Source organism: Suricata suricatta, chromosome 16, assembly GCF_006229205.1.
Source record: "Suricata suricatta isolate VVHF042 chromosome 16, meerkat_22Aug2017_6uvM2_HiC, whole genome shotgun sequence".
NCBI lineage: Eukaryota > Metazoa > Chordata > Mammalia > Carnivora > Herpestidae > Suricata > Suricata suricatta.
In genome coordinates this window covers 57,878,377-57,891,524 of record NC_043715.1, presented here as the reverse complement: position 1 = coordinate 57,891,524, position 13,148 = coordinate 57,878,377, and the positions used below count along the sequence as shown (strand labels likewise).

Sequence of the window (13,148 nt, the reverse complement as noted above, 5' to 3'; positions counted from 1 at the left end):
CCCCCCCCCCCCCCCCCCCCCCCCCCCCCCCCCCCCCCCCCCCCCCCCCCCCCCCCCCCCGCCATGGCATCCATCACTCTGCCCTGGTCCTTAAGAGAATTTGCCAGGCCTCAGGGATGCAGGCAGGCTCTGCTTGTCGCCATGGAAACTGCAGCCAGCGTGGCGATGGGGAGGAAGCTAAGAGACACTCAGAGCATGGAACTTTCTAGATTGTGCGTGGGTTAGAATCCTAGCCTGCCATACTAATGGATCTCAGTGAATAAGCGTGGGGGGTTGGATGAAAACACAGGATTGTGGGAAAGTGATTTCACCTTTTTGGGACTCAGATTTTTCTTCTAAAAGCAGGGGATTTTTTCCCGCCTGGAGCCCTGGATGGGGCTGAGGGTTATAATAGGGGCTGCTTATAAATTATATGCAGGCATTCATCTCATGACGTGGCCGGGATTTTTAAAACCTGTGTTGCAGACTTCCTCTGCATCAGAGTGTGTGTGTGTGTGTGTGTGTGTGTGTGTGTGTGTGTGAGGGGAAGGGCGGATGACCAAATGTGCAGAGTCCTGGGGGCGCCTGGGGGGCTCAGTTGGTTAAGTGTCTGACCAGCTCAGGTCATGATCTCACAGCTTGTGAGTTCGAGCCCTGCGTGGGGCTCTGTGCTGATGGCTCCGACCCTGCTTTGGATTCTGTGTCTCCCTCTCTCTCTGCCCCTCCCCGACTCCTGCTCTGTCTCTCAAAAATACATAAAAATGCTTTTAAAAAATGCAGAGTCCTGGGCTGCGCTCCAGACCAGCAATAGCAGAAGAACCCGCCCCTCTTCTTGCCCCCTCACTTCTACCCCCCACTGGGCTGTATTTAATGGATGTAATCTCAGCCTGAAATGAGCTTCTTTGTTTTCCCCCTCCCTGCTTTATTGAGGTATAATCGACAAACAAAAATATATACATTTACAGTGTTTCAATACATGTCGAATCAGTTACCACAATGAGGCTAATTGTTGCATATCCTTCCCCTCACATGGTTATGATCTGTGTGTGACTGTGTACAAAGTAGCAAAAGTCAAGGACACAATACAGTAATGTTACCTGGAGTCACTTCCACTGTACATTAGACCCCGGAACTCATTTATCCTGCACAACTGAAACTTTGTGCGCTTTGACCAACATCTCCCCATTTTCCACACCCTTGTTTCTTTTTTACTGTCTTTCCCTTACTTTGGAGGAAGTTCCGTTCTGGGAGAAGGGAGACCCTACCTTTCTTGGTCTCCTCCTGCATCCCCAGCTCAGCTCAGGGTCTGGCACATAGTAGGTGCTTCACATGTGAATGTGAATCCGTGGGAGCGTCTGTCACTTGTTTGGAGGGGGAAACGTTATGAAAGGCAAATGACCTAGGAAGTGGAGGGGGGCAGGCAGAGGAGGATTTTGTGGAGGGAGCACAGAAGGCAGGCAGGCAGGTGAGGGGTTACAGTGTTCAGGTAGGAGGCGAATCAGGAGAAGGGAGGCCCAATCCTGCAGCACGGATACCGGGTGAGCGCTTCCCTCCCCGGCTCTCAGGCGCCTCTGATGTCCACGGTGGAGCCTCCACCTCAAATGCTCTCCAGGCCCCGAAGGAGGGATGTAGATGTGCTTGTGCACATCCAGCAACTTGGAATACTTTTCCTTTTCCAGAAAGATGAGTCCTCCCCTCCCCCACTCATAAAACAAAAATGAAAATAGAAACATGACCATGGCCTCACGCTCACCAGAATGAGGGGAAAGAAAGAGATGACAACATCAAGTGTTGGTGATGACACGGAACACCGAATGGAAACGTAAAAAGCATAAAATGGCACAAGCACTTTGGAAAAGGTCTGGAATTTTCTTAAAAATGAGTGATCCTGTCAGTCTGGCTTCAAGTGTCCTCAGGGTCCTTAAGGGCGCATGGTAAGATCCCCTCTGGAAAGGGAACCATGACCCCCGCACAACACAAACTGGACACGGACAGCGCTGGACGCTGGGGATAACAGAGCCCGGTGGGGAGTGTGGTAAAGGGGAGAGACTGTGCTTTTCTGGAGTGGACAGGTGCCACCAGACGCTGTGGCTTCCATGCGTGAAGTTGAACCTAGCATTGTTCAGCCCTTCTGAATTGTCCAGAAAACCATATTTTTATGTTGAAATATCTCCAGCACTCATGCATTATTGGTGGGCGTGGAAGCCAACACAACCTTGATGGTGGCCACTGGCCTTCTCAAGGTCGAGCCTGAATGCCACGCCCTTTGACCCAGAAATTCCACTTCAAGGAACACACCGCACAGATGTCCTCACACGCGTGTGCGCACGGATTCACGGCAGCAGAGTTATCACAAAGCACCGGACACAACCTCAGTGTCCACGAGGAGGGGATGGGTTAGATAAGTTACAAAACACCCTACAACCGGATCCGCGGATTCTGTGTGAATGAGGAGTACTGGTGGGGACCGATCGCCACAGCTCGTCTATTTTATTTGATGGACACATGCATCTTGGTCACATGCCCTCTACCCTGCTCCCCAAGGAGAACCCCCACGTCAGAGCGGAGGCACCAGGCAGAGCCCCTGATAGCAAGTGGATAAATGTGTTCCACCCACGCTGCTAACTACCGTGCCATTCTGTCTTCACATAAGGTGGAAAATAGGAAGTGGGAGAAAACATGGGGGCAAAAATTACTATTCGGTTAAAAAAAGTGGGGGCTGACAATGCCGGTGCCTGGAATTACACGTTAAAGAATGTGTGAGGCGCCTCGGGGGCTCAGTCGGTTAAGTCGTGATCTCACATGATCTCACGGTGTGTGGAGTGAGCCCCACGTCCGGCTCTTTGTGACAGCTCAGAGTCCGTTTTGGATCCTCTGTCCCCCTCTCTCTCTGCCCCTCCCCCACTTGTGCGCGTTCACGCTCTCTAAATATACAATAAACATGAAAACAAGAATGTGTCACGGATGTGACGGTGGACTTTTCAGGGCACAACATCTCTGATAGATTATGTTCACTGAGTCAAGATGTAACCACCGCTCAGAATGTGCTACGGTTTAAAAAGGAAGAAAATGAAATCGAAAACAATATTGGCAGCTTTGTCTTTCAAAACTTCCCAGAGCCTGCCATGTTATTTCCATGGTATTTTCCTGCTTATTTCCCCGTGCACACGGAATAAACCTCAAGAAAGGAGGCCCTTTGGGCTTTCCCTTCATCCCTAGAGCAAAGCCTGGAGCTTAAAATAGGCGTAGAATCAATATATTCATAGAATCATCTCTGTTCATCATCTGTTTAAAGGAATAAATGTTTGTGAAATAAACTAGCGGTTGGGTGCATGAACGAATGAGGTGGAGGACCGGGAAGGCTTAGATCATGGCTCTTCGGGGCGCTTCGGGACGTCCAGCCCAGCTGCAGAGCCCTGTTTTTCCCCTTCTGCGAAGTCCCGACCGAGAATGCATTTTCCTTACGGAGAAGTCGCTAGCTGACTGCTAATGGGGACCCCCCCCCCCCCCCCCCCCGCAGGCCGGGCCTCGCCTCCCTCTGAGCTGCCACCTGGCGACACCACTGCTGCCATGGCAACCGCAGCCAGCCGGGCAGCAGGAGGGGGCTACTTGGGGAGGGGGGTTCCAGGGAGGGACAAGGAGCCTGGAAAATTCCAGGCTCAGGAGTTAGGCTGTGGGCAGCGGCACATTCAAAGCCCACCTAGACTCCAGGAGGGGTCCGGCGGGGCGGGTGGCTGGGTCACTTTTCCACTTTTCCCAGCAGCCTGCCCCCCCTTGCCCAGTGCAGAGGAGCCTGGGGTCAGAGGCGGGGCACAGCTACCTCATAACCCCTCCCCCGGCCTCCCCCCGCGGGGTCCTGGCAGGTGTGTCTCAGGGGACTCCCCATGCAGGTCTGTGGGCTCCGCTCCGCCTTAGAAGAGCACTTTCTAGACTCTCCCACTGACCTCCTCCTAATCATTTTCCTGTCTTATTTCTCCAAATCACGTTTGTTTGCAATCTTATTCTTTGTTTGCTCCTACTGTGTGGTCCCTCTGCTGCTCACGCGGACCGCACCCCCGCGGTGTCTTACCTCTGGACCCCCTGCCCTGCCGGGGCATGGCACGTAGTAGGCCTACAGCACAGGTGATCCCACCAGGAAGAGGGGTGAATGCATGAACTTGAGCGGTCTTGTTTCACCTCAGTCTCATGGGGGTGACTGCATTGGAGCCTATGTTCTGGATTCTTCCGGCCTCCAGGGGTGGGGGTGTGTGTTGTATTCCCGGTTCTCACTTCCTTAACGCCCCCTCCAAGGGGAGGACTGATTCCAGGACCAGGATGGGGCCAGGTACCACCTGATGCAGATCCTGAATTATTTTTGTTGTTGTTCCAGCTTTTTGAAGTAAAATTGATGAATTAAAATTATATACATTTAAGGTGTACAATGTGCTGATTTGAAAGACACATACCTTGTGAAATAATCATCAGGGTCAAGTACCTGCTGCCTCACGCAGTTCCCCTCCTCCCTTCCCTCCGCCCTCCTTCTCTTTTCTTCCTTCCTCTCTTTTCTTTCTTTCTTTCTTTCCTTCCTTTTTTCTTCCTTCCTTCCTTTTCGTTGCCTTATGTGTGATGAGAACACTTAAGATCTACTCTTTTAGCAACTTTCAAGCGCACAGTCAGCCTTGCTGACTACTGCCCCCCCCCCCCCCCCCCCCCGTGCTGTGCCTGGACGTGAGTCCAGGTTAATAAGCGGTGCTCCCCAGGGGCAGTCACGTAACCGTCCTGTGCCTCAGCGTCTTCGCCTGCAAAACAGAGCAAATAATAATGTCCATCTCGTGGGGGTCACTGTGAGGATCCAAAGGGAAAGCGTGTGTAAGCGCTCGTGCGGAGCCTGCACGTGATGGGGGCTCAGGAGGACCACATGTGGTTACATTTCATACGCATTTTTTATTTCGTAAATACATGTGTGTTCATATATAATAGAATTAATGTCCGTTTATTTCTCTCTAAATGATTACATATACAAATATATACGTACATGTATATGAAATCACATATAAACAGTTCTTAACCAGGGGTGATTCTGTCCCTCGGGGACAATCTGGCAATGTCTGGAGACATTTTCGGTTGTCACAGCTGGGAGGGGGCTGCTGCGACCCTCTAGACGGCGCAGGCGAGGGACGCAGTTCAGGTTACAGCGCGCCGGAGGCCCAGCCGCGGAGTGACCCAGCCCGGACGTCAGTAGTACCGAGGCTGAGAAACCCGCTTACCGTGCCAGCACGTTGACGATGGTCCGCACCAGTGAGAGAGACAGAAATAGAGCACAAACCACAGAGTGATTTAGCTTCCTAGCATCCTCGTTGAAAAGGAAAAAAAGAAACCGGCGAAATCAATTTTAAAATCGTATCTATTTAATCCAATACATTCAAAATACTATCACTTAACACAGAATCAGTATAAAACGTTGTTAGTGAGGTATTTCACCCTCCTTTCCTCATACACAGAATCTTCACAATGACTGCGGGGTCACACTTGACGCCGCACGACGGTGCGCTCTGGCCGCCCCGCCAGCTCTGCAGTCCCCCGGCGGGTGCCTCGGTCGCACTGCCCCCGGGACAGACCGTGATCACGTGCTGAAGAAGCTGGCCAGCAGGGGGCGTCCGAGAACATCACGGAGTCCCTCGAAAACTACCCACATGGAAGGAATTGGCGGAGCCTGAGAAAGACAAAGGCTTCTGGCCACAGACCGCATCACGCCGCCTCCGTGGAGGGTGAGGAGGCGGCAGAGAGGAGAGGCCGGGCCTCCGTGAGGTCTGCGTCTCCCCTTGCTGGGGGGTGGCAGCCCTTGAGAACGCTCACGCCCGGCGACTTGGAACCAAATCTCTCCCCTCGGCCCGCGCCTGTGCGTCCTACCGGCCCCAGAGGTGTCCAGTTTCTCTGCCTGGGTCTCCCCCCACCCCGGTCTCCCCCGGTCTCCCCACGGTCTCCAGTCCCGGCGCCCCACGGGCAGCCAGGGTCATATCGTTTTCACGCACATCTGACCACGGCCCTCCTTTGCCGATGTCCGTCAGGGGCTCCCTGCTGAAACCTGGGTGAAATCCAAGCCACTGACCCAGGTCCCAAACCCATCTCCAGGTCTGGCCCTTCCCGAGCCCTCCAGCCCCTCTCACCACTGCCCACGGACCCGGGTTCCCGCTCCCAGAGGTCGAGTTGTGTCTTCCCCAAATTCCCGTGTTGGAGTCCTAACTCCCAGGACCTCAGAACTCGACTGTATTTATTCGAGGACAGGGTCTTTAAAGAGGTGATTAAGTTAAAAAGAAGAGGTTAGGGTGGCCTGGATGGTGTCATTATTAGAAAAGGGGACCAGGGGGTGCAAGGCCGGCTCAGTCAGAAAAACCCATGACTCCTGATCTCAGGGCCGTGAGTTCGAGCCCCATGTGGGGCGTAGAAGCTACTTAAAATAATATCTTAAAAAAGAAGAGGAAGAAGAGGAGATCGGGACAGGGGCGTGCACAGAAGGCAGGCATGTGAGGGCACAGGGAGAAGGCGGCCGTCAGCAAGCCAAGGAAAGAGGCCTCGGGGAATTGTTAGAAAATAAATGTCTGTCCCGTTCACCTCCCAGGCTGTCCTGCTTGGTTATGGCGGCCACACAAACTCATACACTCACTCATTCGACCAAAAAGAAAAGTTACATTTAAAAAGCAAAAATAGGGGCGTCTGGGTGGCTCAGTCGGTTGGTTGAGTGTCTGACTCTCGATTTCAGCTCAGGTCAGATCCAGGATCGTGAGGTGGAGCCCCGGGTCAAGGTCTGTGCTGAGCCTAGAGATGCTCTCTCTTAAGACTCCCTCTCCTTCTCCCCCTTCCCCATTCAGCCATGCACACGTGTGCTTTCACTCTCTTTCTCGAAAAAAACAAACCAGTGAAAATTAAAAGAAAATTTAAAAAGCAAAAATCCATTCTGGAAACATTCTTATATAATTGACAGGTGAACAGGGGCGCCTGGGTGGCTCAGTCCGTTGAGCATCCGGCTTCCGCTCAGGTCACGTTCAGTTTGTGAGCGCTGAGCATCCACGAAACTGTGACCCGGAGGGGAAACGCTGCTCTTTTCTCTCCTTTGGTGTCTTGTCCAGCTTTTCAGCACGCTGCCCCCCTCACCACGTCCCAAACTCAGGGCCCAACTAGCCTTGCTGAACTGCGTCCCTGACCATTTTGCTGTCCTGTTTCCAACCCCACTGACCTCCCGAAGAATCGGAAAGAGGTGCTCTTTAATCTTTTTAACATTATTTTTAATATTTATTTACTTTGGGGGGGAGCATGGATGCACAAGCAGGGGAGGGGCACAGAGAGGAGGAGAGGCCGAAGCAGGCTCCGTGCTGTCAGCGCAGAGCCCGACGCGGGGCTCAGTCCCATGAACCGTGAGATCATGACCTGAGCCGAAACCAGGAGCGGGGCGCTTGGGGCGCCTGGTGGGGCTCAGCCCATCGAGCATCTGACTCGACTTCAGCTCAGGTCATGAGCTCGTGACCTCTGAGTCCGGGCCCGCCTGGGCCCTTGTCAGTGCAGAGCCTGCTTGGGATCCTCTCTCCTCTCCTCCCTGCCCCTCCCCAACTTGCTCGCTCTCTCAAAGTAAGTAAATAAGCTTTAAAAAAACCTAAAAGGAGTCAGACACTCAACCGGCTGAGCCACCCAGGCGCCGCAGTCATCTTTAACCTTAATCTTGCTTCATTCCCACCACACCCAGGGCTTTGGACGCTTATCCGTTCCCCGGGGAGGACTGGAAATATTGACAAATCCTTTGGCTCCACGTTTCCCTCCGTGAGGCGCATGGGGTGCCCCCTCCTGTAACCCCTTTACCGCAGAGCGCCCCTCTTCGGAATTCGGAGCAAGAAACGGAACATCCCAGAAAACGACAGTCACGTATTGGAGCGAGTTCTCCAGGCGCGCAGCCTGTGGGTTGGATCCTCCGGTGCGTCCGGAGGTGCCCACGAGCCTCGGCGGACTCCGAACACAAGCATTTCTCCGTCTCCCGACGCCAGCACGTCCGGCTGCAGACCTTCCACGCCTCCTGGGGTGGACACCGCGGCCAGCTGACCCGACAGCTGCTGCCAGACTGCACGAGGGGATGCCACGTGTAACCTTGAGCCACCCGGAAGGTGTCACCAACTGGACAGAAGCGGGCCAGACAGCCCTGTCGCAGCCTCTGGGAGGCACTGCTGTGGGGAGGCAGCAGGTGGAGACGCCGCCAGCCACCCCCCCGCCCCGCCCACGTGCCGGCGCCCCTCCCACCACGATGGCTTTACAGCACACACCTGGGTTTTCCTGAAACTGGGGACGTGGTTCTGGGGGCTTTTTGTCACTAGCGAACCCTGGGACTCCGGCTGAAGCCTCTAGGCATCCTTTCTGTAGGACCGAAGCTGTCTGAGCAAAATACAGCAAAAGAAACAAAATCCAGGCGCTCCTGGGTGGCTCAGTCGGTTAAGTCTCTGACTCTTGACTTCGGCTCAGGTCATGGTCTCACAGTTCGTGGGTTCGAACCCCACACAGGCTCTGCACTGACAGTGTGGAGCCCGCTTGGGATTCTCTCTCTCTCCACACCTTCCCCACCCTCGCTCTTTCTCCCTCTCAAAATAAATAAACTAAAAAAAAAAAAAAAGCCCCAAAGAAACAAGATCCAAAGTCTGCAGGATTTTGACACCGAGAACGGCTCACGGGAGAGTGGGGGATGGAGCGCACAGGGCTGTTGGGCAGTGAAAATGCTCGACGTGACCTCTGAGGTTGGATGCAGGTCACTATATGTCTGTCCAAACCATGGAAGGCACAAAGCACCACGAGTGGCCCTGATGTGGCATGTGCTCCGATGTAGAGTGTGGACGCTGGGTGGTGACAACGTGGAGTGTGGACCCCCAGTGGTGACAGGTGTGCCCTCAGGTGATGATGTTGATGACAGGTAATCTGTGCATGAGTGGAGTGGACACACGGGAAATCTCTATACCTTCCGGTCAGTTTTGCTGTGAGCTTGAAACTGCTCTTGAAAAAAGGAAGGTTTTAGAGGGCCGCCTGGGTGGCTCAGTGGGTTGAGCATCAACGTTTGATTTCGGCTCAGGTCATGATCTCACAGTTCATGAGTTCAAGCCCCGCATTGGGGCTGCCAGTGAAATTCAGCTGTGTCTAAATTCAATTGTGTCTAAAGCTGAACCATCTGAAATGACATCACAATGGCGCCCTCCGTCCCACATCCTGGGAGACTCTGGGGGGGGGGGAGTGTAAGACAGGCGAGAAAACAGTTCAAAGTCACTGTCATAACCCAAGCCAAGGTGACGGAGTAGGGGCAGGGGGCAGCGTTTAGAGACTTCTAGACAGTGGGGGGCGCAGTGGACTCAGCAGGACTGGTGGACGGATGGAACGTGGCTGTTGGGGGAAAGGCACGAAGGAAGACTCAACCCCGCGTTTTAGGTTGAGCGCCTTGGCAAGAGGTGGTGACATTTCACCAGCTGGACAAGCCCGTGGACCGGTGGTTCGGAAGCTGGGGCAGCTGGTCAAGCTCGACGTGGCGCCAGTGACAATGAGGGTGGTGGCAGTGGGGGAGGGGGAAAGATTTGACGGCCGTTTATTTACTTTTGTATTTTTTTAAGGTTTGCTTGTTTTTATTCTCAGTGTTCTTAGCTTTCAGAAGTGTTCAGTCTTAAGGCAAATTGCAGTAACATTATATTATCCTGGAGTTGCTAATACAAATTTACAGTAAAAAGTGAGAAAAGTATTATGGCAATAAAATGAGTAAAACCTGAACATTTTTCATTTAAAAAAATGCTTATTTGTTTATTTTGAGAGAGAGAGAAGGAGAAAGAGAGCAGAAATGGGAAAGGGGCAGAGAAAGTGGGAGAGAGAGAATCCCAAGCAGGTTCTGTCTGAGCTGTCACCACAGAGCCCAGCATGGAGCTCAGTCCCACAAACTGTAAGATCATGGCCTGAGCTGAAATCAAGAGTCGGACGCTTAACTGACAGAGCCCCCCAGGAGGCCCCCAAATAGTTTCAGGGGAAACAATGCAGAGTGACCAGGGGAGGCATCCACCTAAGGCCTGATAATCAAGATAAAATTTAAACGCAATGCTTTTTTTCAATTCTGAGAGAGAGCAGAGGAGGGGCAGAGAGAGAGAGAGAGAGAGAGAGAGAGAGAATCCCAAGCAGGCTCCGCACTGTTGGCACAGAGCCCGACTTGGGACTCGAACCATGAACTTCAGGTCATGATCTGAGCTGAAATCAACAGTCAGATGCCTAACCGACTGAGCTACCCAGCAGCCCCTAGAACACAGTATTTTTTTGAGATAAAAAATTATGCAGAAATAACGCACGATGCACCCAAGCCCTGAATTCTTACTCACGATGGAACCTGGCCGTGCCCTTTACGTGGCTCGGTTCCCTCACCTCACCCGACCCCCACCCCGTCAGATCCCGTCTTTACTGAAAATGTTGGTATTCTGCTCGTCAATTGCTTTTGTTGCTTTCGAATTTCAAAGAACGTTGCATTAAAATATTGTTTCCCCTGCTTACTGTGATGTGGGTGCGCCCGGAAGCCCCACGCTTCCATTATGTACTGGGCTGAGGGCCTCCCCCGCTTCACCCCTGTCCTGGCCCCGGGGAGTGGGGACGGATGCAAGAAATGCTTTCCGGTGAGAAGCTGTTAAAATTTTCACAGGAGGCCACGTCGCCAAGACGGACCCTCAGCTTTCCAGAATCCCACGGAATTTCCATTGAGCTAAGGGCCAGGCTGGATTCCAGGCAGCACACACGTCCATGTAACCAAGGACAGGGATGGCTCTCTGGGGACCCCGCTCGGTACAGACAGCACAGAGGACACCCCTTTCCAAAACACGATGGAAATTTCGTGTAATACTCACCATCTGTTTGGAAGGCTGTTATCGGCACTTCTCTCTCTCACCAGTCTCCCCTCTGCGGTTCTAACGGCTGTTTCACAATGTTAGGTTCTAGGGAAGTAGCTTTCTGTCCTGGGGACTGTTCATGGTGTCGTGAACCCAGTTGGTGCCAATTAAATGCTTACTGAACAAATTCCACTGATACAGGTACAAAGGGCAGGGGGAGCTTCTGTCTGTGCAGGAGCCCGTGGCGAGCGTGTGCACGCGCACTTCCGCACGCGGTATGGACAGGCTACCACGAGTTCAGGAAGCCTGTCCAGCGCACGGGCGCTCGGGTCCCAGGCCCTGTGCCGGGTGCTTTCGGAGGGAGTCCGATTACTTAATTCCGAGACCCTCATAGGGTCCTCATCTCTGCTTTGCAGTCGAATAGCTTTGGATCAGAGAGATTCTGACACCAGCCAGAGGACGCAGAGCTGGGCCCTGGGCCAGGTCCTTGGGACACCACGGTTGCTCAATGGCCCCAAGACGTGTGGTCTAGTTCAGGACCCGCACTCTCTACTGTGAGGCTCTAGGGGTGACAGGGCTGCGGCCCAGACCGCTGGACCCTCCGTCTCGGCTCCCTGGTGTGGTGGTCCCTGGGCCCAGCACGTGCCCGCATTTAATACACATTTGTGGAGCCCCCAGTGGTAGGTGTATTTGTTTTCTGCTCCTGGGCAACAGATCCCCCCAGCTCCGCAGCTTACACTTACCATCTCACAGTTTTTCTGATCAGGAATTCAGGCTGCACCTTCTGCTTGGGTCTTATCCAAGGTGTTGTCCAAGTCTGTGGTCTTACCGGAGGCTCAGGAAGCTCTTCCAAAGAAAGAAGGAAGGGGCTGGAGTACCATCAGTGTCCCGTGACGAGCATGATTGCGTCAGTCACCGCCCTGGCCTCCGGGGCCGGGGCACAGAGAGAAGACACAGGTGCGGCCCAGCCCTCGTGGGACTTGCTCTTAGCAAGGGAGAGGGATGTCGTCGGGTTAACGTGGTGTGTCAGCTCAGCTGGGCCACGGTGCCCAAACACCTGCTCCCACATTATTCTGGATGTTTCTTCGAGGATGTTTTCCTCTTTTTCTTTTTTTGTATGAGATTAATATTTAAATGGGTGGACTTTGAGTCAAACACATCGTCCTCCCTAACGTGGCTGGGCCTCACCTAATCAGTCAGAGGCCTGAACAGAACAACTAAGCTCCCACCCCCAAGGAAGAGGGGGCTCCCGCCCGCAGATGGTTCCCAGACCCGAGCACGAGCCCCACCTTCAGTCTTCAGGCTGCTGACCCACCTGCAGAGTTTGGAGGTCCCAGACCCCACAGTCCTGTGATCACTGTCTCTCGGTAACCCCTGACGAGTGCATGCATCGGAAAAAGCCCTAGCCCGTGGTGAGCGTTAACAGGGGGAAGCCGCCCAGGGCTGTGAGCACGTAGAGCAGGATGGTCTTCTTGGAGAAACCAAGGAGGGCTTCCTGTCAAAGGGTGCCAGAGCCGGTGTCTCAGGACTTCGGCCGTTACCAGGGGTGGGCGGGGAGGAAGAGCATTCTAGGCACAGGAGAGGCATGTGCAAAGAAATTAGTGAGCCAATTACACTCCAGAGGTGGAAGCTGATGAGGCTGGACGCAGTGGAAAGGCTGGGGCCTGCACAGCCTCATCATCTCTGGCCGTTTCCCTGTATCCTAAAAGCAATGGGGACTTGCCTCAAGTGAGGTGAGGGGCGTGGGAGCAGCTGTGTCTCCCGAGAGACGCACTGGCTGCTGGGTGCAGAGGACGCAGGGACGCAGGTCTGCTAGGGAGCTGGGGATCTACTGCGTGTATCAGTTACCTATCACCGTGTAACGAGCTGCCCCCAATCTCGCAGAGAAACAATGGCTTATAACCCTGGTCTCTCTTCAGATTGTATAACTCTTTTGCCTTTTACTAAAGATTTTTGTGGAGAGGAACAATTCTGAGTGTTTACCCACTTTTTTGAAGACTTGTGCTTGCAGGGAAAGAAAGCAAGGAAAGAAGGAAGAAAGCAAGGAAGAAAGAAAGAAACAATGGCCTATTATTTCTGCCAGTGGGTTGGCTAGTGGTTCCGTGGATGGGTTTGGCCTGGGCCCACCTGTGTGCCCTCGTGTGGCTGGAGGATCCACGGGGGTAGGAGGGCCAGGTGGCTTCCCTGTGTGTCTGGCGCTGGCAGTGCCCGCTCTCCGCTGGGGGCCTGGCTCTCCTCCTCCCCGGGGGCTCCATCAGCTTCCTCACAGCATGGCGGCCTCAGGGCCCAGAAGAGAGGAAAGGAAGCCGCAAGGTA

General features: G+C 53.7%; 1 long non-coding RNA gene and 1 other non-coding gene across 3 annotated transcripts; both read left to right on the top strand.

Moving 5' to 3' along the window:
* Positions 1 to 5,526: 5,526 nt before the first annotated feature.
* LOC115280129 lies at positions 5,527 to 8,402 on the top strand. 2 transcript variants are annotated; one of them, XR_003903675.1, is made up of 2 exons: positions 5,527 to 5,726; positions 7,697 to 8,402. It is a non-coding gene; the product is annotated as an uncharacterized LOC115280129 (long non-coding RNA). The 2 variants fall into 2 exon arrangements; XR_003903674.1 differs by having other exon boundaries at positions 5,527 to 5,766.
* A 4,329-nt stretch (positions 8,403 to 12,731) lies between these two features.
* Positions 12,732 to 12,847, top strand: LOC115281356. Its single transcript, XR_003904259.1, has one exon. It is a non-coding gene; the product is annotated as a U5 spliceosomal RNA (small nuclear RNA).
* Positions 12,848 to 13,148: the final 301 nt, after the last annotated feature.